This window comes from Lycorma delicatula, chromosome 4, assembly GCF_047948215.1.
Source record: "Lycorma delicatula isolate Av1 chromosome 4, ASM4794821v1, whole genome shotgun sequence".
NCBI classification, from domain to species: Eukaryota; Metazoa; Arthropoda; class Insecta; order Hemiptera; family Fulgoridae; genus Lycorma; species Lycorma delicatula.
Genome location: NC_134458.1, coordinates 48,044,125 through 48,069,116, shown reverse-complemented (window position 1 = coordinate 48,069,116; position 24,992 = coordinate 48,044,125). Strand labels below are relative to the sequence as shown.

At 34.8% G+C, this 24,992-nt stretch overlaps 1 protein-coding gene and 1 non-coding gene across 5 annotated transcripts in view; both read left to right on the top strand.

Moving 5' to 3' along the window:
* The first annotated feature begins 4,883 nt into the window (after positions 1–4,883).
* TRNAP-UGG (transfer RNA proline (anticodon UGG)) lies at positions 4,884–4,955 on the top strand. Its single transcript has one exon. It is a non-coding gene; the product is annotated as a tRNA-Pro (tRNA).
* Positions 4,956–24,433: 19,478 nt separating this feature from the next.
* Positions 24,434–24,992, top strand: part of LOC142323353 (E3 ubiquitin-protein ligase SIAH1A-like) — a 70,836-nt gene continuing 70,277 nt past the window's right edge. For 3 of the 4 annotated variants that reach the window (XM_075362867.1, XM_075362866.1, XM_075362863.1), the window contains exon 1: positions 24,434–24,556. The gene's annotated coding sequence lies outside the window, so the exon portion shown is untranslated. The remainder of the gene's footprint in view (positions 24,557–24,992) is intronic. The other variant, XM_075362864.1, reaches the window with a different exon arrangement.

The window sequence follows — 24,992 nt, the reverse complement described above, 5'->3', positions numbered from 1 at the left end:
GCAATCGGATAAATATCGTATCAAAATTCCTTACTATTCGTTATTCTACCATGATCTAATAAGAATGTTTCTGCAAAATTTCATGTAGCATAATTTAATTCAGATTTGCACAACTTATAATGAGAAAATGTAAACCAAAGTAAAACATCAAGCTGAGAAGAAATTGATTCATTTTTTTCGTGTATATTGTTTATATATTTTAAGATTATTTTACGTAAACAAAATACACTATCTAAAAACTTTACATCTGAGTTTAACAACCTTAACACCACAAAATATAAACAAGAAAATATAAAGTAAACCGATATTGTCAAACATCTCAAACTTCACATGTACATTTAAGTACACAACCTTTCAGAATTATAATTCACAAATACTCAACACACCCATGTCACAGAAAATTTATATAGAAGAAATTAACATTATTAAACACTAGATTCACACAAATGGTTATAACATATTGTCGGGTGTAGGCGGCTCGATCAGGATATTGAGAGATTGACAATTGAAAATGTTTATATAATTACAATTTATTAGTTAAAGAGCATAATTAAAACAAGAAAAATCAATAATAATGACAACAGTAATAATAATAAACAACTCACAATAATAATTAGAATAATGATAATAATAAATAAACAAATAATGATCTTAGTAATTACAACCACCACCGGGTTGGTCTAGTGGTTAACGCGTCTTCCCAAATCAGCTGATTTGGAAGTCGAGAGTTACAGCGTTCAAGTCCAAGTAAAGCCAGTTATTTTTAGACGGATTTGAATACTAGATCGTGGATACCGGTGTTCTTTGGTGGTTGGGTTTCAATTAACCACACGTCTCAGGAATGGTCGAACTGAGAATGTACAAGACTACACTTCATTCACACTCATACATATCATCCTCATTCATCCTCTGAAGTATTATCTAAACGGTAGTTACCGGAGGCTAAAGAGGAAAAAGAAAGTAATTACAACCAAAACAATAGTAATAATAATAATAATAATAATAATAAAAATAAATTTCAATAATAATAATAATAATAATAAACAGAGATTACATACAAAAGAGAATTTAGAGTAATCGTCAGGATTTATTCACAGGTAGATAAATAATGAAAACCAAAATTCAGTCCCATCGACAAAAGACATTAGCATGACCACTAGTCTTGTATTAACAACAATAGTACAATAGATAAGACAAGTATAAATTTCTTTTACTGCAAATACCTTTGCTGTTTACAGCTAAAACCACCCTAACAATTTATGAATAAAAAATTTAGTACATTATCTGTTTCACTTTTAGTCTTACAATAACTCACCGAACCATTTCTTGTTTTCATGAACTAGAATTAATTGTAACGTCACCGTAATTGTCGAACTAGAAATTCGCTCCTTCACTGACCTCCTCGCAGAATACTCTCGCTGACTGACATCTCGCAGAACTCACATCGCAGATTCACATCATAACGTCTCGCTTAGACTGATTCGCAGAACTAATTTCAACTGGTCTTCCCCGGAATATTTATACTCCTATCTTCTTTACCTGCCGGACCCAACTCAACAAGTGGGAGAATGATCGACAGCCCTCACATTTTTCCATGAAATTCCAGACCTTGGTCCGGTAACTCTTCTTACGGAACATCTGTTTTGTGTCAGTGGACAATATTACAAAAGACGATTGTTAAACGGACCTGTTATCTTTACTAAAAAGGTTTCTTTTAGCCCCTTTGTGAATTGCTCCCATTATTATATTTTCTACTACTTTCTTCTTAATTGGCAGGAATCCGTTACTCAGGCTCGTTATACCTGTCTTGTTACAGTATCGTAGAATAAATAAGTTATAATTCACTGACTCTTTCCTACAAAAAATTAATAGAAAAAAACATGAAAACCGAAACAAAAATACATAATTGTCACGTATATAAGAAAATATTCATAAAAAGGTTATTATATAAAAACTACATTATAAATGTCTCACACAGCACACCCTCATAAAAAAAAAAAATACTTTTATCCAGAACACAAATTCCAACAGAATACATCCTATATGACTCGTAGTTTTATGTTGGGCAAATAGGATGTAACTTTTAACTTATAATGAACACATATTCTTAAAAAATAACAATATTTATCTCTACTAAACCAGTCAATAGAACATTTTTCGTGTAACTCAGCACAATACTTCGGCACACGATAAAGGCCCTTATAATACTTCCGTTGACATTTTTAATAAATTACTGACCCATTTAAAAGATTTTCCCTTCAATTTATTTAAAAAAATTAAATAATTTTTTTTTAAATCAATATTATTCTGTTGATGAATTGTTAAATAATACTAATTATTTAAAAAAAAATTTTTTGCAGTTCCTTTAAAGTTGCATAAATAATATGTGCTCAACACACCGGGTTGGTACAGTGGATTTCCAAATCAGTTGATTTGGAAGTCCAGGGTCCCAGCGTTCAAGTCCTAGTAAAGGCAGTTACTTTTATACGGATTTGAATACTAGATCGTGGATACCGGTGTTTTTTTGGTGGTTGGATTTCAATTAACCACACATCTCAGGAATGGTCGAACTGAGAATGTACAAGACTACACTTCATTTACACTCATACATATCATCCTCTGAAGTAATACCTGAACAGTAATTCCCGGAGGCTAAACAGAAAAAGAAAAAAAAATAATAATATGTGCTCAAACACTATTTATTCGTGGTAAACTGCACAAATACAAATCAAATTTTTGCAGCAATCTTTTCTGTACTTTATTTATGTAGTATAATGTATTTTTGGTTTATTTCTATTTCATATACCATTTGTATATCATTCATTTCATATATCATTTGAGCCATGTGGGGGCGGGCATTGTCAAGCAATAACAACACTTTCTTCAAAAATAGATCTCGCCGTTTGTTGGAAATTGCTGGCTTTAGTTTGTTTCCAACATTTCATTGTAACTCTTACTGTTGATCGTAGTTCCCTTTTCCATGAAGTCTTCCAGTATAAGGTTTTTTGCGTCCCAAAAAACGGTTAGCATAACCTTTCACGCCGATGGCTAGGTCTTGAATTTTTTCTTTTCGGAGACCCTGGGTGTTGCCATTCCATACTCTGGCGTTTCGATTCTCGCTCATAGTGATGAACCCATGTTTCATCATCGATGACTGCTTTGCTCAAAAATGTGTCGCCTTCCTTATTGAAGCGATTGAGAGCGTTGGCAGATGTCAACGTACAGACTACGAAAGACGAGCTCGTCGAGGGTGATTTGATGGACAGAATCATTACTGATGTTCAAAGAAGATGCTACCTCATCGATTGGTAACTCGCTTATTCGCCAGAACCATCTCTCGAGCTTGCTGAATCTTGTCCGTGGTGAAGGTTGACGAGCGTTCGCTCTCTTTTCGTGTGTCACACTCGTCCGTCCACTTTTAAACTTCTCGATTCACACAAAAACACTTTTACGTGATAAAGCACTGTCCCCGTACTGTGATAAAACTCTACGATGAATTTCAGCCCGTTTCTCACCTTCGACCGGAGAAATCGAAACACCGCTCATTGTTCGTCCTTGTGCGAACTGCTAGCCGAGCGGACAATTTTACACTGTAAAAGCCGGAAGGCAAATGACGGATCGGAATCAGCTTCCGCACACATTATCGCAATCGTACCAACTATAAGCACGAATGTGCGTAGAAAGCAGTATGTAGTAAATTAAAAGCGGTATGTAGAAAGCAGTGTAGATAAGTTTTGACTAGCCCTCGTTTGTATGAAGTACTACACCTAGCCATCCCTGACTTGTTCTATATAATCTATTATTACGTACCCATCAGAATGAAATATTTATTTATATATTTAACTCGTACAGATATTCACAGTAATATGGAATCGGAATTCTCTTGATACCTCCTATAAACAATAAGTCAACTCCTAAAAATAGACTTTAGGTGTTATGAAATATGTTATACAAACTCACAGAAATGTATGATCGATTCACTAATAGACAAACACAGATCAAGTCTAATACTTTTTCTGTTTAGCCTGCGGGAATCACCGTCAGGTATTACTTCAGAGGATAATATGTAAAAGTGTAAGTGAAGTGGTCTTGTACAGTCTCAGTTCGACCATTTCTGAGATGTGTGCTTAATTGAAACCCAACCACCGGTATACACGATGTAGTATTCAGATCCTCAAATCCGTATAAAAGTAACTTCTTTAACTATGATTTGAACGTTGGAACTCTCGACTTCAAAATCAGCTGATTCTCGAAGACGCGTTCACCATTAAACCAACCCGGTGGGTTAGTTCATTTTAATCTGATGCAAGAAAACCCTCCAGTAATAACTTCAGCCGAAAGTTGTACAATAGCAACAGTACTGTCTCACATCTCAGGAATGGTCGAACTGAGAATGTACAAGACTTCACTTCATTTACACTCATTCATCCTCTGAAGTATTATCTAAACGGTAGTTACCGTAGGCTAAACAGGAAAAAGAAAGAACAGTACTGTCGCTGATAATTAAAAATGTAATTGAGAACTACTGTTTTAGTTTGACGCAAATAAATAGTTTATAGAAATGAAATAAAGTAAGAAAGTAAACATATCCTTTTAAATTTGGTAGGGATTTTTAAAATTAACTGCGTTATATAAAACAGTTACGTTTTGATGATTGATATTTAAACACATGAATCCTATAAGTCAGTTCCAAAAATGAGTACACTTAAGAGTTCGTGTAATGAAATTCCGATTGTCATGATACCAAACGGAGAAAGTAATTTTTACGTAGTTGTAGCAATTTGCAGGCTCGATTCTACTATTACGTTTGTATTGAACTTACTAGTGTAAAAAAATTGATTGTTTAATTTATATAAATCTTATTTCAACTACTGCACATGTTCGGCCCGTTGGTCTAGGGGTATGATTCCTGCTTTGGGTGCAGGAGGTCCCGGGTTCAAATCCCGGACGGGCCCTTTATTTTTTTCTTAAAATTTAAATGTTATTAATCTTACATGAAAGTAATTAATGTATTACCTATGCATATTTTTACTCAAATATTTTTATCTTTGGTCTTTCACTAAATTTTGTGAAACTTTCTTAATGGAAATAAATTCTTTTCTTTTACTTCTATAATTAATTTATATTTGTTGTATGTTCACTATTGCCCAAGTATTTTATAGTATTTAGAATGGAGATTTCTTCTTAAATTATTTTTCAATGTTACAAATTCAGCAAACTACCTCATCCTAACCATATTTTAACTAACTTTTCCCAAAAAGGATGGGAAATATTTTCAAACTTATTTTCATTTAGTTCTTGTGAACTTTTTCTTGTGACATGTCTTTAGACACATCAAGATATGGTATTGAGAATATATATGGTTCTTTGTATTTTCTAGTATCAAGTCATTTACCATTCTTTTACAATCACCAGCAAAGACTTTTATCTGTTGTAATTCGTAAAATACGCTATCATAATATAATGATTGCATTTAATAGTGTTAAATCCAGTAATGATAGATATGTTGATGTGAAATAGTGTGAATCATATTTTTAAAGCTCCTAAATAATTGACAAGTGCATTAATTTCTACTTTTATTTTATTACAGAATCTGTTTATATGTATTTGTTCACAGTACAATATTTTTTCTGGAGTGGCAGAAGATAACATACGTTCTATTTCAGCAATAAGTGGGGAGTCATTATAAATTGGTTGTTGTACGCTATAAATTATTCATTGCAGTCAAAATCATCACTTCACTAAACAATCATAGTTTGTTAAAACATTCTACTGGATATTCAGGCTCCTACTTAAAAAAAATTCTCATGATGTCTCTGGAATGATGTCATGGTTATACAAGAGTATCTACAGGATTTATTTTTAACAGAAACTACTCAAAATATCTATAAGGCAAAGGAAAGATGACTTTAAGATGGTTTAAAATAGTAAATAATTATAAATAATTACAGTTATTTCTTTTATCATTCAAACTGTTAAGCAGTCATTTCATCAAGAACTCTGAATCTATCTTTGAGTTATTCTCACTCATTACCATACATTTTGAACAATTAAAACAAAATGTTATATACTGACAGACAGAAATTATTTATAAATTGTTAAACTGTTGCCAAGAGATAACAAGTGATAACAAGAGATAAAAAGTGGTACAACTAACAGCAAAAACTATGTGCTTTACAGATATTTTTATCTAGCAGAAAGCATTAATAAGTGGATACTATTTATTTATTCCATTTGGCAATATTTAAATAGAATAATAAAAGCTGTGCTTCTTCAATGATACCTAAAGAAATAATCAAACAGCAATGCCATTGGCCAATATTTTTTTGAAGGATACAAAAATATCAGTCAGTGGAAAAATTTTCAAATTAATTTCACTAATTTTAGGGCTTTAGATCTCAACATTAACTACTTGAATAGTAAACTATGCTTTTCTAGGAAATCCCAAAATTACATCCTAGGCATTTGTCCAGTAAGGATGTGCATCAATTCACTACTGCATATTTCAGGTTGACCTGAAATTTTGGCTTAAGAATTGCAGTTAATAGCTGTTTCCGATTTTCTTTGTTTTACTGTGGTTTATTTTTTTTTTAATGTTAATGATATCTAAAACCACGTATTTGTTTTTTCTAATGCTATTCCTGTCAGTTTGTATGTTGGTTAGTGCTGTGGAAAATGCAATGTATATATATAATGTATATATATATATATATATATATATATATATATATATATGCATTATTTTGGTGGTTAGATTTCAGTTAATATATATAATATACTGTATGTATATATATACTGTCCATGTCTTTGTTCATCTACCTTACATAGTATTTTTTGTGTGACCAACCACTTTCTATTTTATTTTTCTTCGCTAATTAAAACATTCACAAATCAAAAGTCTCCTTGATTTACTTGATCTTACTTTTCTGAAACATCCATTTTCAGTCTCAAGTACGTTTAGTTTACATTTCATGTACATTCCATACATTTTCCTTGTTCCAATTTTAATTTCACACATTTCATCATATATATATAATATATTTTGTTATGTGTGTGCAGTTCAGCCAGGATATTGAGAGATTAACGAACTAAAATTTCTTATAAATACACTTTATTACTATTAAAAAAAACTATAAATGTAACTATAAAAACATAGAAGATAAAATAAATAATTAATAAAAATAATGACAATTCATATATATAACATACAAAACAGTAATTCAAATAAAAAGACAAGATTTATTTAACGACAGTTAATTAATACCAAAATACAGTCCACTTTACTAAAAAGCATTGAAATGGCCCCTAAAAACTAATATTGCATTAACAACAAGACAACAATAGAAAAGTTTATACCATTCATTTTCCACAAGTCTTATTTCTTTTACTGTTTATAAAAGAACTACTGTACCATTTATGAATGAATATAATATTTTCACTTTCACTACTGTTTACCTTTAACTCACTGAACAACTTCCTGTATTCACCCATTGTCCACACTGGTATACTCGTGATGTACTCTTCACAATTTTGTTACCACATGTTACTGATATTGCTGTCATTACAAATGCGTCCTCTGAACTATTTTGACTGCTGGATCCTGGTGGTATTTATGCCTCCTGGCTTGCAGAACCAGTACCCAGCTTGTCTCCCTTATTATTGAAGCATAATATTATTTATTCCATTTGGCTATATTTAAACAGAATAATAAAAGCTGTGCTTTACATTTTTCTGTAAATTTTTATTCTGGTTCAGTACTCTTTTAGTCGAATAAGAATTTTTGGAGGGCATTTTCTGTATTACAAACAACAAGTTGTTAAACAAACCCATTACTCTAAGAAAAGAACCCCTTTTAGTTCCTTCTAGATTCTTTATTATTATTTTCTCTTTCTTTCTTCTTAAATGGAAGAAATCTGTTACCCTGGTCCGTTATACTGGTCATATTACAATAAATATACAAATATATATATATATAAAACAAATGTTTTAGGTTATAAATAGTGATTATTTAAGTTTTTCTAAATTTTAAGCTTTTTTAATAATTGATTGATGTAATTATAGAGCAGTATATCGGCTGATGATACAGGGGTCCCACGAGGGTCTATTATTGGTGCTAGATTTTTTTTTAAGTTTACTTATTTTTTACTGTGTTTTGGTGGTTAGATTTTAATTAATTAATTAATTAATTAATATATATATATATATATATATATATATATATATATATGTGTGTGTGTGTGTGTGTGTGTGTGTGTGTGTGTGTGTGTGTGTGTGTGTGTGTGAACTTTTACAGCTTAAAAGTCTCCTTGATTTACTTGATCTTACTTTTCTGAAACATCCATTTTCAGTCTCAAGTGGTTTTAACTTACTTTTTATGTACTTTCTGTACATTTTCCTTGGTTCCAATTTTAATTTCACACATTTCATTACTTTATCATTTGTTTCTTTGTAATGTGATTTAACCTAGTTTTCAAATCAGTGTCTGGAAGACTATGATCTGTGACAGGAACTGGTGTATGAAAAATCACTCTTTTTATGAAAGCTGCTTTTAAATGATTTTATGAAACAATTAAGTATGTAAATAACCTGTCAATGATAGCCAAAACAGACAGCGAGCAGCAAGCGCCAATGAATTGAATTTTGTCAATAGGAAGAGAAATTGTAAAGGTTAATGTAGGTAAAACAAAGATTATGAGAATGGATGAAGAGGACAGTGATGTTTATATAATTGGATCCAATATACACATATATATTTATATATATATATCCAACACAAACAACTGCAGAGGAATTTCCCTGCTTCCTGTAGCTTATAAAATATTTTCGAAGGCATTACTTTCTTGACTCGAAGAACAAGTCGACAATGAAATAGGAGAATATCAAGGAGGGTTCAGAAGAGGAAGATCGTGCGTGGAACAAATCTTCAATTTAAAAAATATATTAAGACTAAGAGCATTGAGAGGTATTAACACCGTAGTAACATTTGTAGATTTCAAGAAGACATACGATTCGATAGACAGACAGTCAATGATGGAAACGTTCAAGGAATTCGGAGTAGACAGGAAGACGCAAACATTAATAGGATAAACGTTGACAAATACGCAGTCCAAAATAAAATTTATGGGAGAAATATCAGAGCCCTTTGAAGTTAAAACTGGATTGAGGCAGGGAGATGGGCTGTCACCAATATTGTTTAATCTAATCCTTGAGAAAATAATAAGGGAATGGCGGAAGAAGAAAGAGGGAAATGGATTAAAAGAAATACGACTAGGAGCTGGTAAAAACCAAATAAAAGTGGATTGTTTGGTCTTTGCAGATGATATAGCAATAATTACAAAAAATGTTGAAGAGGCTATAGAATCAATAGAGTTATTAGAGGAAATAGCCATAAGAACAGGACTGCAGATATCTTATGAGAAGACGGAATACATGGATTACCGACATCACAAGGAGAAAGAAATAAAAACAAAAGGAGGGAATATCAGGAGAATCGATCGTTTCAAATATCTTGGAGAAATTATTCAAGCTACGGTCATATACTCAGGATGACGAATGATAGGTTAACAAAGCGCGTCTTTAGTTTTTTAACAAATATGAAAGCGACTACGGATTGGGTCATCGAAGTTAAGAAGGATCTCAGCGAACTACAACTGAACGAAGGCGATGAGTGTAACAGAACTGAGTTTAGAGATAAAATTAATAAACACATTTTCCGGAAACTTACAGATAAGACAAGAACTGGGAGGCAGTGGACTGATGAACAAAAACAAGTTAAACGAGATGAAATGAAATTGTACTGGGAAAACAGACGGAAGACATCTGTTGTGCAAAAAGTTCAACGCGGTCCAAAGAGACCATAATAAAAAATAAAAAATATATGGTAAAATTTAAATATTTAGACATTATCGGTTATAATGGAAGTCGCATTTACAAAACATGTAAAAGATAGAAGCAGGATTTATACTAGAAACGTAGCATGTTATACATTAAAAGAATTATTGAAGGAAAGAAGAATGCTGATGGAATTGAGAAAGAGGTTTGCAAGATGTTTTGTTGGGATGTGATGTTATGTAGTGCAGGTGTTGGCCACCAACAAGAAAAAGAAAAAAGTAAAAAAAAAGCAAAACTTTTTAAATTTTGTTATAGAAAAATGAAATGGAAATTTCCAAGTTAGAGTTAAATTTACCTCAAACTTCTAAAATACATTTTAAAAATTTCAGTCTGCTGACTGAGATTTATGCATGGCCAAACCTTTTTAATTCATCAGTTTATCTTATATACTTTTTTCTTATTTCTTGCAAACAAGTTGTTTTGAAAATTTTATTGTAGAACATAGTTTTTAAAAATGTATGACCATGATTTTCCATGCACTACTATATTTTTTATCAAAGAAGCTAAAATTTCTTATAACGATTCTTACTTTCTGAGGAAATTTTGAGCATATCAAAAACATTTCTCAACATATACTTGAAAGTACTTGCCAATTGAAAAACTGATGACAAATCATAATACATTTTAATGAAGTTAATAATAAGTGACTATACTCAGGGAAAATTTCTACAGTGGCAGCAGTAAATTTTTAGAAAAAATAGATAGCCTGTTCATCCATACATCTGCAGCCCATTTTATACAAACTGTAGATAAAAGAACATCCATTAAACTGAATCCTTCTTCTCCATGGTCTGTTTCAGTCCCAGTTCTGCACACTTCTCGTTTCAGTTGTAATGCCTTTAATAATGTTAATTAGCAGCATCTCTTAAATGAAATAATTTCTGAATTAAAAAATTGAGTTCATTAACAAGTACTTACCAGAAATCATTATTGGTGACATCTAATTACACAGAGAAGATACCACCAGTACTTATACATCTCTCACTAACTAAACAAAGTACTTCGTGCACTTAATTTTAAAAAAAGAAGCAAGTTTTTGAGTGTACTCACTGCAGTCTGTAACTTTTTTTGATCTTATGTGCACAGATTTACTCTCATTTACCCAATCTAAATCATTCTGTATAGAAAAGCTAATTTTCTTTCTATTATTATTTTTTCCCCAAACAACTCTAAAATAACTGTAAAATGAAACAAAAAAAATCCTATCCAGAAATCATCTTCAAGGCAGCCTTGAAGATGATTTCTGGATAGGATTTTACAACCTGCAAGAAGATTAGTGCATTTTAATCCAGGTTTTAATCAGCACTTAACTGGCTGACAGTCTTACTCTGATAAGCTCAGGAAATCAGAATAACCTTTCATTTTCCTTCAGAAGCTAAGGAGCCATCCAATGCAGAATTGTTTTACCAACCATTACTTTGTATTTTTTACCTTTAGACAGAAATTATTGTTTGATTCAAGATTCAAACTATAATTTGGACTGTTTCTGCCTCAGTTCCAGTAATGTGAAAAATAAATTCATCAATCCTTTCATATTTTACATTACTGGCCACATTATACATTTCTGTCCTGTTCAACCAGAAAATATTCTATTTCAGAATAATTGTTGGCTTAGTTGTCATCCAAAACATCAAAGTTGTTATACTAAGAAAATTTTCTAAAGTGAAACCTTACAGCTGATCTATCATATTAGGAAGGAATACAACAAAATCATTAAAGAACTTAAAGAACTTAAGAAAATAACTCTTGAGCATTTTGTTGAAATGTATTAATTGTATGTAATTGAATTTCCATATAATTTTTGATTCTCATCACTTTTAATAATACTGAGTTTAGCAACTTAAATTTTTACTAAAGATGTGACCCACTTGTCAAAAATAGTTCTGACAAAAGATATACTTATATCATCCTTGTATATATTCAGTGAATGGGAGATTATGAAATGGAAGCATTGATTATTTTAGCATGGATAAGAATAACTGTAATGTAATAGATTTGTATAATATGACTATTCTAACTACAAATGTTAGTTGCAGCACTGCACCCTCATCAGAGGTAGGGGATAATATATACAATATTATTATTAAAATTGAGGCCATTAAATTTTTGTATTGTATATTATTTTTAATATTTAAAAACTAAGACTAAAGTTAAAATATGTTGGAACTTAGATTTCCAGTAAATGTTTTCCTTTCACGTTTTGAATTTACTGGATCTGAGGATAAAATTACTTTTTAAGCTGTGCATTTTGTTTAGCTCATTCTTTTGAATTGTTCGTAGTTACGAGAAAATCGCCTGACGCAACTAAAATGAAACACTCTATATATTGTTTCACTGAAATTAATCTTTTTTTAAGATTCATAATATTCCTCTGTAAATTATTTTTAAATTCTATTAAATAAACCACCTACTTCCTATTCAGTTAGCTTATAGAGTTCAAGTAAATAAATTGCGCTTTAGTGTTCAGCACCATCTGGTAACTGGTGGTAATGGAGTCTGGATTGACCAGGACTACTTCCTTTTTGGGGATTTTTTACAAAAAGCCATGCTGGTAGCTACCAGCCACAGGTAGCTACCAGTTACCTGCTGTTAATTGAAGCTGGCCTCCTACACCTGCAATCTAATTTAACAGTTAGAAAATGTTATAGCTCTAAAAGTTATTCTAAAAATGTAGTAAAATTGTAAAAGTAATCAGTAATGTGAATGATGATATGTAATATATGAGTATAAATACACTAGTATATAACAAATAGTGTTATACAGGTAATAGTGTTATATGGAGATAGTGTTATATGAGTTACATGTTTCTGAAGGTCAACAATATTTCTGGATTATTTACATTCCAGGCCATTTATCTCACAAACTGTGGGAAAGAGCATAAAAATAACTTTACACTATCATATAACACTATCTCTGATGGTTAGTCGTATGACCTTGAAAAAAGGTCCAAAGTCATATGTGTGGCTGCATATTCCAATGTAATTTTTTTTGCTCTTTTCACTGGTGGAGTCAAAAACAGGGCATCCTATTTTATTTAGTTTTAATTATTGACCTTGAAGCAAGGTCAGTGTCAAGTTCAAGGTCAAATTGAAGGTCACCATGATATATTTTTTTGCAATCTGGTAACTTTTGTTTAGGTAATTTTTTTGTGTTGTGCATAGTTTACGAGAAAATCGTCTATTTTTCTTTACCGTTTAGCCTCTGGAACCAACGTAAGATATTACTTCAGAGGATGAGTGAGGATGATATGTATGAATGTAAATGAAGTGTAGTCTTGTACAGTCTCAGGCGTCAATTTCTGAGATGGGACGATTAAAATGAAACATCCTGAAAAAAGGTCCAAGGTATATATTGCGACCACATATTTCAGTGTATACTTTTCTGCTCTTTTCATTGGTAAGGTCAAAAATAGGTCATTCCATTTTTTTAAAAAAATCGTGTTAACCTTGAAATAACGGTTAACGGCAAGTTCAAGGTCAAATCCAAGGTTACCATGAGGTGTCCCCCTCCGATCTGAGTAAATTTTGTTTAGCTCATTCTTTTGAATTGTTCGTAGTTACGAGAAAATCGCCTGACGCAACTAAAATGAAACACTCTATATATTGTTTCACTGAAATTAATCTTTTTAAGATTCATAATATTCCTCTGTAAATTATTTTTAAATTCTATTAAATAAACCACCTACTTCCTATTCAGTTAGCTTATAGAGTTCAAGTAAATAAATTGCGCTTTAGTGTTCAGGCGCCCGATTCACAAGCATCTCCTAAAAATCCTGATGCAAACAAAAGAAACTACGCGACGTTAATATTCATAACCACGCGCATTATATTTTAAATTATTATATATTTTTTAAATTTAAATAAATTAAGTATTTTTATTTGAGTGTTTTAAGTTATGAAATTGTTAATTGTCCACAAAAAGTAAAGTGTAACTAATATCGTAGATTAAATCTCTATGATAATAAATAATAAATTCAATTCAGTTTTCGTCATCTGATTACGAGAAATCCGTAGTACTGTCAGTATTAAGAGATATAATGGGAGGCTGAATTTTGTTTTCTATTATAATATGCAATTCGCAATAATTTAATTCCACAGTATCCGTTACATATTTTATGCAGTTTTTTCATTCCTGTTGAGCTGTTTTATCGATGACTTTCAAAAATAAATTTTTAACATCAGATATTTTAAAATCAGTATTTTCTGACGCTGGTAACTTTTGATTTGTCACTCAAATTATGTTCTAGGTCCCATCGTCTGGATCGTTGAATTTGACTCTCTGATGCGGTTGAGAATGCCCAATGGCTGCCCCATCGTTGCTTATGCCGACAATGGGTTGCTACTGGTCGAAGGAAACTCGCGGGTTGAGATAGAATTCAGAGCGACTCGGGCATGTAAAGTACTAAGGTTGTGGAGTCTTCAGCATAAGATAGTTTTCAGTGTGGAAAAAACCACTATGATGTTTTTTAAAGGTCGTCTAGCCTTCACCTGCGGGTCGTGATGGACGGCCTCCAAATTAGTTATGTTACCGTTCAGAAGTATCTTGGTGTAATCCTTGGTGAGAGGTTTTAATTCAAGGAGCACCTTCAGTTTGTGGCAAGGAAGGCTATTGATGCCTTTTTTGGTGTTCGTAGTCATCCATCCGATTCGGGATTGAATTTTCGTACCATGCGTATTCTTTACAAAGGTGTCTGTGAGGCCATAATGTTGTACGCTGCACCCCCTCTGGGTTCATCGTCTACAATTCCAGTGTTATTGGGATATTTTATTACGAGCCCAGCGTCTTCTTTTGTTAGCTGTTGTCGGGGGCTACAGAACTGTCTCGCGAGAGGCAATCTCTGTGATTGCAGCAAGAAACCAATTGACATTCTTGCAACGTAGCAAGCGGTATATTTCTAAGAAGAAATATACCTAATATTCTTACTCCTAAATATTCTTACTCCTGGGCGTATGCGAGAGATTGAAGACCAAGGTTCTGACTCTTAACAAGTTAGGTGGAATGAATTTTCTACTGATCGATACACGCATGGTGTATTTCCGGATGTTAGAGGTTTGCGAGGTATTAGGTGGGTTTCCCCCAATCGGTAGATAACTCAATTCCTTTAGGGACATGGTGTCTTTAGGGATAGTTTGGCTAGGTTTGGTTTGGTCGATTTGGGCTTATGCCCGGACTGTAGGGTCGATGATACTGTGGACCATGTCCTCTATGTTTGTCCCCGGTACGAGGCTGAATGTACCAGAGTTTTTAGGGAGATTGAGAGAGTAAACTCCTTTCTTGATCTGCGGATCAACTGGAAGACCCGCAGAGAATGGATTATAGTGGCCAGCTTCCTCCGTTTCCTCGCACTGAGCAGAACACCTGAGAGGGTATAAGTAGTGTAGTACCCCGAGAGGCTAGGGATCACCTGGACAGTTGATTGGCCGGAGGTAGGCGTGTTGGCATTGACCCACGGTTATTTAGAAACAATTATTGTGATTATTAGCATATTTGCTGTCAACAGGATCTGACTATACTGCCTCATGGCTGCATGGCTTCCCATGCAGCCATCTCGACGATGGTAGTTTATGTGAAAATTAAATATCATGCGGGACTCTACAATGGAGCTGAGTGGGAGAGTAGGAGGTCTGTCCTCCTCTCCCTGGTAGACCAGACCGGAGTCCGTAATTGTAATTAAACTAGGGTTTGAACTATAAAGTTGAGCTCACTAAGGGAAGTAGAAATAAATTCTGTTGTTACGTACAACATTTCTTGTGGTATGTTTATTTACTGAGTTTGCCTTGATTATTATGAGACATTTACTCACTAATAGCTTAAAATAGAAATAGGCACAGGGATCGTGCTTCCGCAAACTCAGTTAGTAGTTCAGAGAACAATGAAGTAGGACAATCAAGATTTCCGAAAGAAGCCTACAGCAAAGGCAAAGGCTCAGTCATAATTCACTGATGTAAATGTCTGCCGAGGCATTTACATTGGTAGCATCCCAGTGAGTCCTGGCTTATTACTGTGAGATGTAATCAGTTAGATGGTCAAAAGACGGCCTCCGTTAAAGCCCTTCAGGGCTAATAACAGGGGGGGGGGTAATGTGGCAACTGGAATTGTTACAAGGTGTCTTCCCCTACGGAGGTCAGGATGTTCCCCAAATTAACTCAATTGGGTTGAGTACACAATGATAGGGAAGTAATCGAAGCACGGTTTTGACACTGGATCTTGTTAACTAATCAATTTTATACACATTAAAATTACTTTTAAAATGTGAAACTCTGCAATAATTGGGCCTTAAGTTTATACTCTTTAAAAATCACTTCTTTTGAACTAAGCTGCTTTTTGATATCATTCTTTTTTCCAAGATACAGCTGGAATTCTTTCCTTTTTGCATGAATGATAAGGGGCGTTGTCTAAGACGATAACCAAATTATCTTCTAGATGAGGTAACACATCACTAAACCATTTCTCAATAAATAAAATTTGAGTACTTTTTTATGAATCACATTTTTATCTAAATCTTTCTTCAGTTGACTTACAGGGTTTTGTTTTCTTAGGAGACTGTAATTCATTAGTAGATTTATACCCCAAATCAAGTTGCACACTGAAGCAGCACAACTTCCACTTTTGTTGACAGTTTTATTAATGACATCCGAAATCAACACTGTTTGATTACTCTGTAATTTGTTTTTGTAAGCATTTAAGATGTTTTTTCCACACTACTTAAGGGCTTTTTTTCAGAGAGGATATCAATAATCGTGCACTATTATCAGCTGAATCAGTATCAGACATGGTGTCAAAATAATGGTATAACTCAAGTCATACAGACACAAATCTAGGAATACACTGCACTCACGTTCCAGTAAACTTAAAAAAATTGCATTACCTGTTTATTAACTTTAAATAATATTAGAGTAAATTAATAAGTGACAGAAACAGAAAAATTGAACATGAGAATAAAAGAATGATCATATGAAAAACCTGTGTTTTAATAGAACTGAAAGACATAATATTATAAATGTATAAACATTTGATAACATGAGAACTACATGACTAATTAATTTATGACGATTAATATACGTAATCATTATATAGTTGTATATAGATACGGCCGTGTTATGAATCAGCACTGATACACGATACGTAGACTCAGTAGAAACATGACAAAACCACTAACACAAACGCAACGTTTGCTTATTCTTTACTCTACAAGCTAACTGAATACAGCATAGAACAGAATATTGAGATAAGACATATCTTACCTTAATTTTTCATGAAAGTTCTTTTGCGGGATCCTGCATTCTCAGTCATGATTGAAATAATTTTGTTATTGTCTAATAAAAATATAAAATTTAAATACTGAAATAATGATAATTGCGTGTTAATTTACATGAGTGCTGCTATCTGTTGTAGTTAAGAATGTCTCCCGCAAACATTTATGGTTTATCAAATTGAAATTTTATTTGTATTTATATATGTAATATTTTTCTAATAAATTAATTTTATGTTATCTTTATATATTTCTAATATTTCTAAATTTGTGTTAATATTAGAAATAGAATGTTAATCATTTATTAAATGGTCTGCCATATTAGATAAACCTAAATTATTATTTTTGTAATTTCTATAATATTTAAGAAATTTAGTTTTAAAGGATCTGTTTGTGTCTTCTAGATAAATAGCATCACAACCATTACATTTAATTTTATAAGTTCCACACAGATTGTTTATTTTATTTTTTATTTTTTAAATATTTTATTATGTGGTATTAGGTTTGTATGCTGATTTAAACATTTCTTTATTGTAAGTTTTAGCAATGTTTTCAGTGATATTATTAATGTATAAATACTTTATGTATATTTTTTCAGCTTTTTGTGTCTCATGTAGTGTTTGTAAGATATAAGTTATTTTGCTATTGTGTTTTTATAAAATTATTAATTAAAGTACATGTATCTAGGATCTTATTCATTTTCAACCGTTATGTTTTATGATGTTTATTTCATCATTTAACTTTTCTTTGTTATTATGTGAGTATTTGATTGCTCTGTTAATCATATTTATTTGTTTAGATCTACAAACATATACATACATATAAAAAAATATTCGTATATAGTTCTAAATAAAATTTGAATTTTTCTAACTTTTCTTTGTTTTATACAACTTATATTACACCATTTTGTCCAGAATTAAATTCTCTATAAATTTTGTTTAAAATTTTTATGTGTTTATCACCCATTTAACAAAATTATTGTGTCATACATAAAAAAACAGGATTTTTACCCCAATTTATTGGTTTTCATCCCAGATTTTTCAATAACTACTGCAGATACAGTTCTGGGACCTATTTTATTCGATTTTGCAGGTTAAAACCACAAGCAATCACTAATTCTGCCCCTTAATTAACATCCTAAAAATTTCAGTAAGATCTAATCTCACCAGGGTGGCTGAAATCAGAGCAAAATCTTTCATTAGCTGTAACTCACAAACGAAGCAGTTTAGGACATATATTTACATAAACCTTTTCTATTATTTTTACGAGCAGAATAGGTTATGCCAGTCCCGAGACAACTTCATCATATATTCTGTATGTAAACTAAATAGTTAATTGAAATTTTTTTATGTAAGTTAAGGCTGTTTATTTTTAATGTTTATTAAAGAGATGTCTGAAAATTTACTTTCAGAAGTGTTTTTTCAATACTATTGTTGGTAATGCTTACTTTAAGATGGTTAGGAAACTTCTAGTGTGTAGTTGAATAGTATAGTTTTAGTGTGTGCTGTGTTTGCTCATTAATTATGTTTTTGTTGTTGAAGTTAGTGTGTATGTAAATTTTATGTAAAAATATTAATTTTTTCATTGATCAAACCAAATCTGTATATATAACACATTAATAACTCAAATCATAAGAGTTTCTGTCACTTTTGCAGCTATCATTAGTGACTGTGCTGTTATTTCTCACTTTGGCATCAGCAGATGTATTGGGAGTTTTCTTGAGTTAGACAAATTTTGTATGTGATAAAATATTATGTTGAATTTGAACTGTCCCTCCATCTAGCGTACAAATGCTGTGTTTGTGTATTTCAAATGTGTGTTAGAACATAGTATTTTTTTGTTTTTGTCTAGAATATCAAGGTTAATGAACTTGTGATTTGAATCTATGAGAGGGTTGGAAAAATTTGTTCTATTTTCCTATAGAGATTTTAAAAAAATATTTATTGTTTGAAGCTGAGCTTTCTAATGTAGAACAATCTGTGGTCAGAGTAATTCAGTTTATATATTCTAGAGGAATTGTGTTTATTTGGTAAACAACCAGACAAACTCAACACACATATAAACACATACTTGTGTTGTGTAATAAGTACGAGTATGATTTTATATATATTGAACATAAAATTTACTTATTGAGGTGTGTGATTGTGTATCTTCTGCTTCTACAAGGAAATTTGCAAAGGTCGATTAAGTAGTTTTCTGTAGTGCTCACCATCTCTAAAACAGGTGCCATTAAATTCTACATCACCTGCAATACATTTTGTGATGCTGTTAAGTTTGTGGTGGTAAAGCAATTATGTTGCATCATATATTTAGGCTAATCAAAGCAAAATTGTTGAACAGAAATGTATTGTTTCCATCTTGAATTAAAATGAAATTTTCTTTCAAGGAGTTGTGGAAGGTATAGACATGGTGGTGGTCTCTAAGCTGATCTCTAGGTTGGATTATTTGTCTTATGTTACATTTTCTTCTTTTGGTATATTGCACTTCTCTCCAACCACCTGTTTTCTTTATTGTTGATATCTTATGATATCATAAAATGTAAAAAGAAAAAAATATATAAATAATACTAATTTTTTTTTGCGGAGGGAGGTGGAAATGAATTTACGCACAGAGTGTCGGGCTCCCGCTGATGGTATTATCCAATCACTATCAGCAGACTACCGAATAAAACCATCCCCCTTTCTACCAGGACTCGACCTGGAACCGTTTAACACATTACTTCCGGTCGAGTCCAACTATACTAGCCTGATTAGGTGCTACCTAATTTTCAGGACTATCCAGGTCAACCTTTTTGGCTCTGAGAACGTTGCCGACGAATCGGGCTACACTTTTCCAACTGCTCAGGTCATGGACCATCATCGCAACCACGTTGTGGGGACTCAGTGCTCCGAATTCCGCCTCTAGTGTCCCTCGATCTGCCGCCCACCGAGCACATTTGAAAAAGGTGTGCTCAGCGTCGTCCCGTACACCGGGGCAATACAGGCAGTCGAGGAACGGCGCTTTCCCTATGACATGGAGGTAAGCGCGGAAGTACCCGTGAATCGTTAAAAATTGGGTCATGTAGTACTCCACCTCTACATGCCATCGCTCCGTCCACGGTCTGACCAGAGGGATAAGCCTTGCGTAAGGCTGCGGTGCGTTGCACCTGCGCGAGCCGCTTCCGGTTTCTAGCAACTCTTAATGCCTGGGCCCACACTTCCGACCCGTATAACAGGATGGAATGCACCGTGGACATCAGGAATCGCCGCCTGCTGGCCTTCGGTCCGCCGACATTCGCCATAAGACGGCTGAGAGCAGTTACGGCTCTCGCAGCTTTGTCGGCGGCTCTCCGAAGCTGCTCAGCAAAGCTGAGTTTCCGGTCAATCATCATACCGAGGTACTTTGCGGCCAGCTTGGTCTCGATAACCTCTACCCCGACCCGGAGGGAGAAAAGGGTGTCGATACGCTTCTTCGTGAGAACTACGATCTCCATTTTGCTGAGAGCTAGAGACAATCCATGATCGTCCAGCCAGGCACCGACTCTGTGCATGGCTCGAATGAGCCTCAGTTGGGCGCGCTCCACGTCGCGGTCTGCGACAAGTAGCGCAACGTCGTCAGCGCACCCAACCAAGACAAATTCTTCAGGCATCTCCAGCCTCAGCAAGCCATCGTAGACGGCGTTCCAAAGGTCGGGGCCGAGAATCGACCCCTGCGCCGCCCCTGACGTGATTGTAGTCCTACGCCAGCCTGCTGCGGTCTCGTAAATGAGACCGCGGTTCCTCAGGTATGCGTCTACCATTCTGAGAAGGTATTGATGCACATGGAACGAATACTCCAGGGCCCGAATCATATCGCTCCACCGTGCGGAGTTGAATGCGTTTTTACGTCCAACGTAACGAGAAGGACCACACGTCGCGAAAAATGATTGTGGTCCTCTCCTCGCCGCACTGCCTCAACAACCTCTGCGTCTAGGGCCGACCGACCCTGCCGGAAACCGTACTGGTTAGGTGATAGGCCACCTGCCTGATTCATCGCCGCAACCAGTCTTTTCTTTAACAGCTTCTCCAATACCTTCCCAGCGTGTCAAGCATACACAATGGGCGGTAGGAGGACGGCGACTCTGGGTTTTCTTTTCTCTTGGGAATTAGCACAACACGCACAGTCTTCCACCTGGCGCTAAAAGACCCAGCCTTCAGACACGCATTATACATGTCTAGTAGAAGACGGGATCTGCAGCGCCCCACTAGTTTGAGTACCTCGACCGGTATTCCGTCGGGACCAGGGGCTTTTTTCCCTTTCAGCGACCGTAGGATTCCTTCCAGTTCCTCCATCGAGAAGAGCGGGAAGTCGCCCATGTCGCTGAAGTCCCGCTCGGCACGGACCGAGTGGGCCGGGAATAACATCTTAACGATGTGTTCCGCTTTAGCCTCGTCTAGTGGAGCTGGTGACCGCGAGACCCCCAATCGCCGAGTTACTATCTTTTAACCTAGCCCCCAAGGGTCTGCATCCACGGTCTCCGTCAGTTCTCTCCAGCAGCATGCCTTGCTCACGTTGATGGCTCGACGGAGCCGCTTCTTTGTCGTCTTATACTCGGCTGACCTGGCGTTCGCGTCTATGCGATTCCTCGCACGTGTGTACACCCGTCTTAGTCGAAGACAATCTCCGCGCAACCCCGCAATCTCCGGTGTCCGTCAGTACACGGGTCGCTTCTGGTGTCTCAACCCCCCGTGGGGCATGGAAGTGTTGCATGCAGAAGCGATCAGCTGCATGGTCGTAGCAACTACGGCTTCAGCGCCAGCGTCCCCCCCGTTGGTGAAGTTTTCAGGGGCTACCACCCCTGAGGAGATCTTTCTGTTTAATTTATTTTCGTCGATTTTGTTGACATATCTTTTCACCAGCCGTGGGGGCCTCGGGCGCTCTCGTGTACCATCTAGGAATGTAAATGAGATATATTGGTGGTCGGTACCGGTATAATCCCCGAAAACTCTCCAGTCCTGAACGAGCGTGACCAGCTCTTCGGAGGCGAGGGAAATATCAGGAATGGTTTCCAAATATCCTGGGCGGCGGAACGTCGTCGTGTTCCCTGTATTGAGAATCACGAGTCCAGTACATGCCACCATGTCCAGAATGTATTTCCTTCTGGAGTTGGTATGCGCCATACCCAGTCTACCGCCCTGGAGTTGAAGTCCCCAGCTACCACCAACTCACCAGCGGCAGCGAGGATAACATCCTCCAGCGCGTCAACTTTCCGGCGAAAGTCCGCTATCGAATCATTTGGGGTGAGGTAACAGCTAAAAATCGTCTCTTCACCGCAGCAGATCCAAACGAAACCCTTGCCTGCGCCGTGCCTCCGAACTTGGGCTCTGCTGCGATACGGAATCCATATCGCGGTAGTCCCGAGCGAGGTTCGGAACCATTGGGAGTCGTCACGGTTCCGGTGCTGCTCGCTGATCAGCACCAAATTGGCCTCCCTGTCTCTGGCTAGCTGGAACAGCAAGTCATCAGCTAGCCGGCTCATGTTAAGGTTGGCCTGTATTATGTTGAACATTTTAACGGAGCCTTCTCTTCGCCTGCTCCAGGGCTGCCCGAAAGACCTGACACTCCCTTGTTCCAGGTGCGTTACCAGCTGCGAAGCGTTCACCCCTTTTTCTTAGCAGATCATGCACCGAGGGGGCCGAACACTCCTTAGCCTTGTGCTCCTCTAACCCGCACTTATAGCAGAGCCGGCTTCTGTCAGGCCCCTTACATCCACGAGCCAGATGCCCATACCCATGGCACCTGAAACACCGTGGGACCTGTGCCCTGGATTTGGCAGTACAACCAGCTAATCCTTATCTTGGATTGGCTGAGTAGTCTGGAAGCAGCCTTCTCTCCAATCTCTATTACTGCTGCTTTCTGCCCCCTGGCATTAGCACTGGTAACACTAACTCGGCAGTCTCTTATATCTCCGAGATCTCTTCTCATTGCTGCTTCCACATCCTCCTTCTCTGTGACGCAGTCTAGATCTCGGATCTCCAGTATCTCCCTCGGTTCCAGATTGTGGACTACGGCTCCTTCTCCAAGGATAGACTTCAGGACAGCGCTAAAGGTCTTTTTGTCTTTGGTAGCGCTGCCGAGTTCAATCAGAACATCTCCCGCCCTAGTTTTCCTTATTGCCGCTACCTCTGCCTCAGTCTCCTCCAGTTTCACCCCCTTCCGAATTTGACTGAGCTTTTCGGCATACGATTTCCCCTCGGTCTTTTCAATGAGGATCGCTTTTCTAAGATTCTTCCTCTTTTTCAAATTTTTCTTTTTTCTGCTGCCTCTGGAAGATTTTTGTTGCTCCTTTGCAACCTCAATAATAATAATAATAATTATATATATATATATATATATATATATATATATATATATATATATATATATATATATATATATATATATATATATATATAAAGACATATTTTAATTAAAAATATTTATTTATTAATGTCTTGAGTTAACCAGTCAACTATACAACCTTATAAATTAAATGCACGTTTCATTTAAGGAATTCTATAAGCTTCCTCAGGTGACAATACACATTCATATACACATCATACAAAATTCTCTTACATACTGAAGTATGTAAGAGTAAGTAATTAAGACGTACGTAAGAGAAGTATGAAGAGTATGTAAGAGAATTTTGTATGATATGAGTGTTGTCATCTGAAGAAGCTTAGAGAATTCTACGTAAAACGTTGTGTATTTAATTTATAAGTTTGTATAGTTGATTGGTTAACCCAATAAATAAATATAGGTAATATTTTAAAGTAAAATATGTATTTTTATTATATTTAGTTCTATCCAATCAAGAGGAAAATAAACTTAAATAAATTCCATTTAAGTTAATATATATATATATATATGTTTGCACGCCAGGTTGCTAGAGTGCTCTGGCAGTTAAAAATCTCATAATTTTTTATGTTGAATTTTAAAAAATGTTTAAATTAACGAAGGACAATTAAATATAACTTAATAATAATACTATGAGATCATTATAATTTATCTTTATTACAATCTATTCTGTGGCGTTTATCGGGACCGCATTGCAGAAAAAAATATGGTTGTTAGAAGTGTAAAATAATTTTCGGAAAAATGTATGCACATATATACATTTATTAACGTTACGTTTATTATTTAAGTTATCTTATTCTAATGTTATATAAAAGCTGTTATTGTACCATTGTTAATGAAAAGCAATGAATTAAAAACGTCGTTCATTATTGTTTGCGATATCTTTATTCTCTATGGTGTTAAGTGTTTCTGTATTCACCGATTTATACTCTATGTTTTGACTCCGGGTTTGTAGGTGTTTGTTCTCTTTCTCATGTGTGAACTTTTGTTAGGTTGGCTTAGTAGTTAAAATTATTTGTTTATTTTTTTTTTTTAATTATGGAAATTTAATTGATTTTGGTATGTATATGATTAATCATTTTCTTAAGCTTTAATATTAATTTAGATCATTTCTCCTTAAAATACTTCGTAAGAACCAAGTTCCGATTCTCTTGCCTAGTTAAATTGTTGTTAAAGGTGTGTTGGTACAATAAAAAGATATATAAATTTTGTAAAAGTGGTTTGTTTTCTTTAATATCAATCACATTTAATTGGGTATAAATTATTTGTGAAGTTAATGGGTGCTTTTTAGTAAATCATACCAAAGTATAGTTTTCTTTTTGACCAGGTTATGAAAAATGTTAAATTATTGGTTGATGAAGGAATTATTGTGATTGAAAACTGTAATGTTATTTTCCGGCCGTGTTGTTAAGTCGTGTTACATTTTTTGTGTAGTTCTTTGTGTCAAAGTGTAAAAAAAATTCGCGGTCGATTAATCGAGAAAAAATAGGTAGCC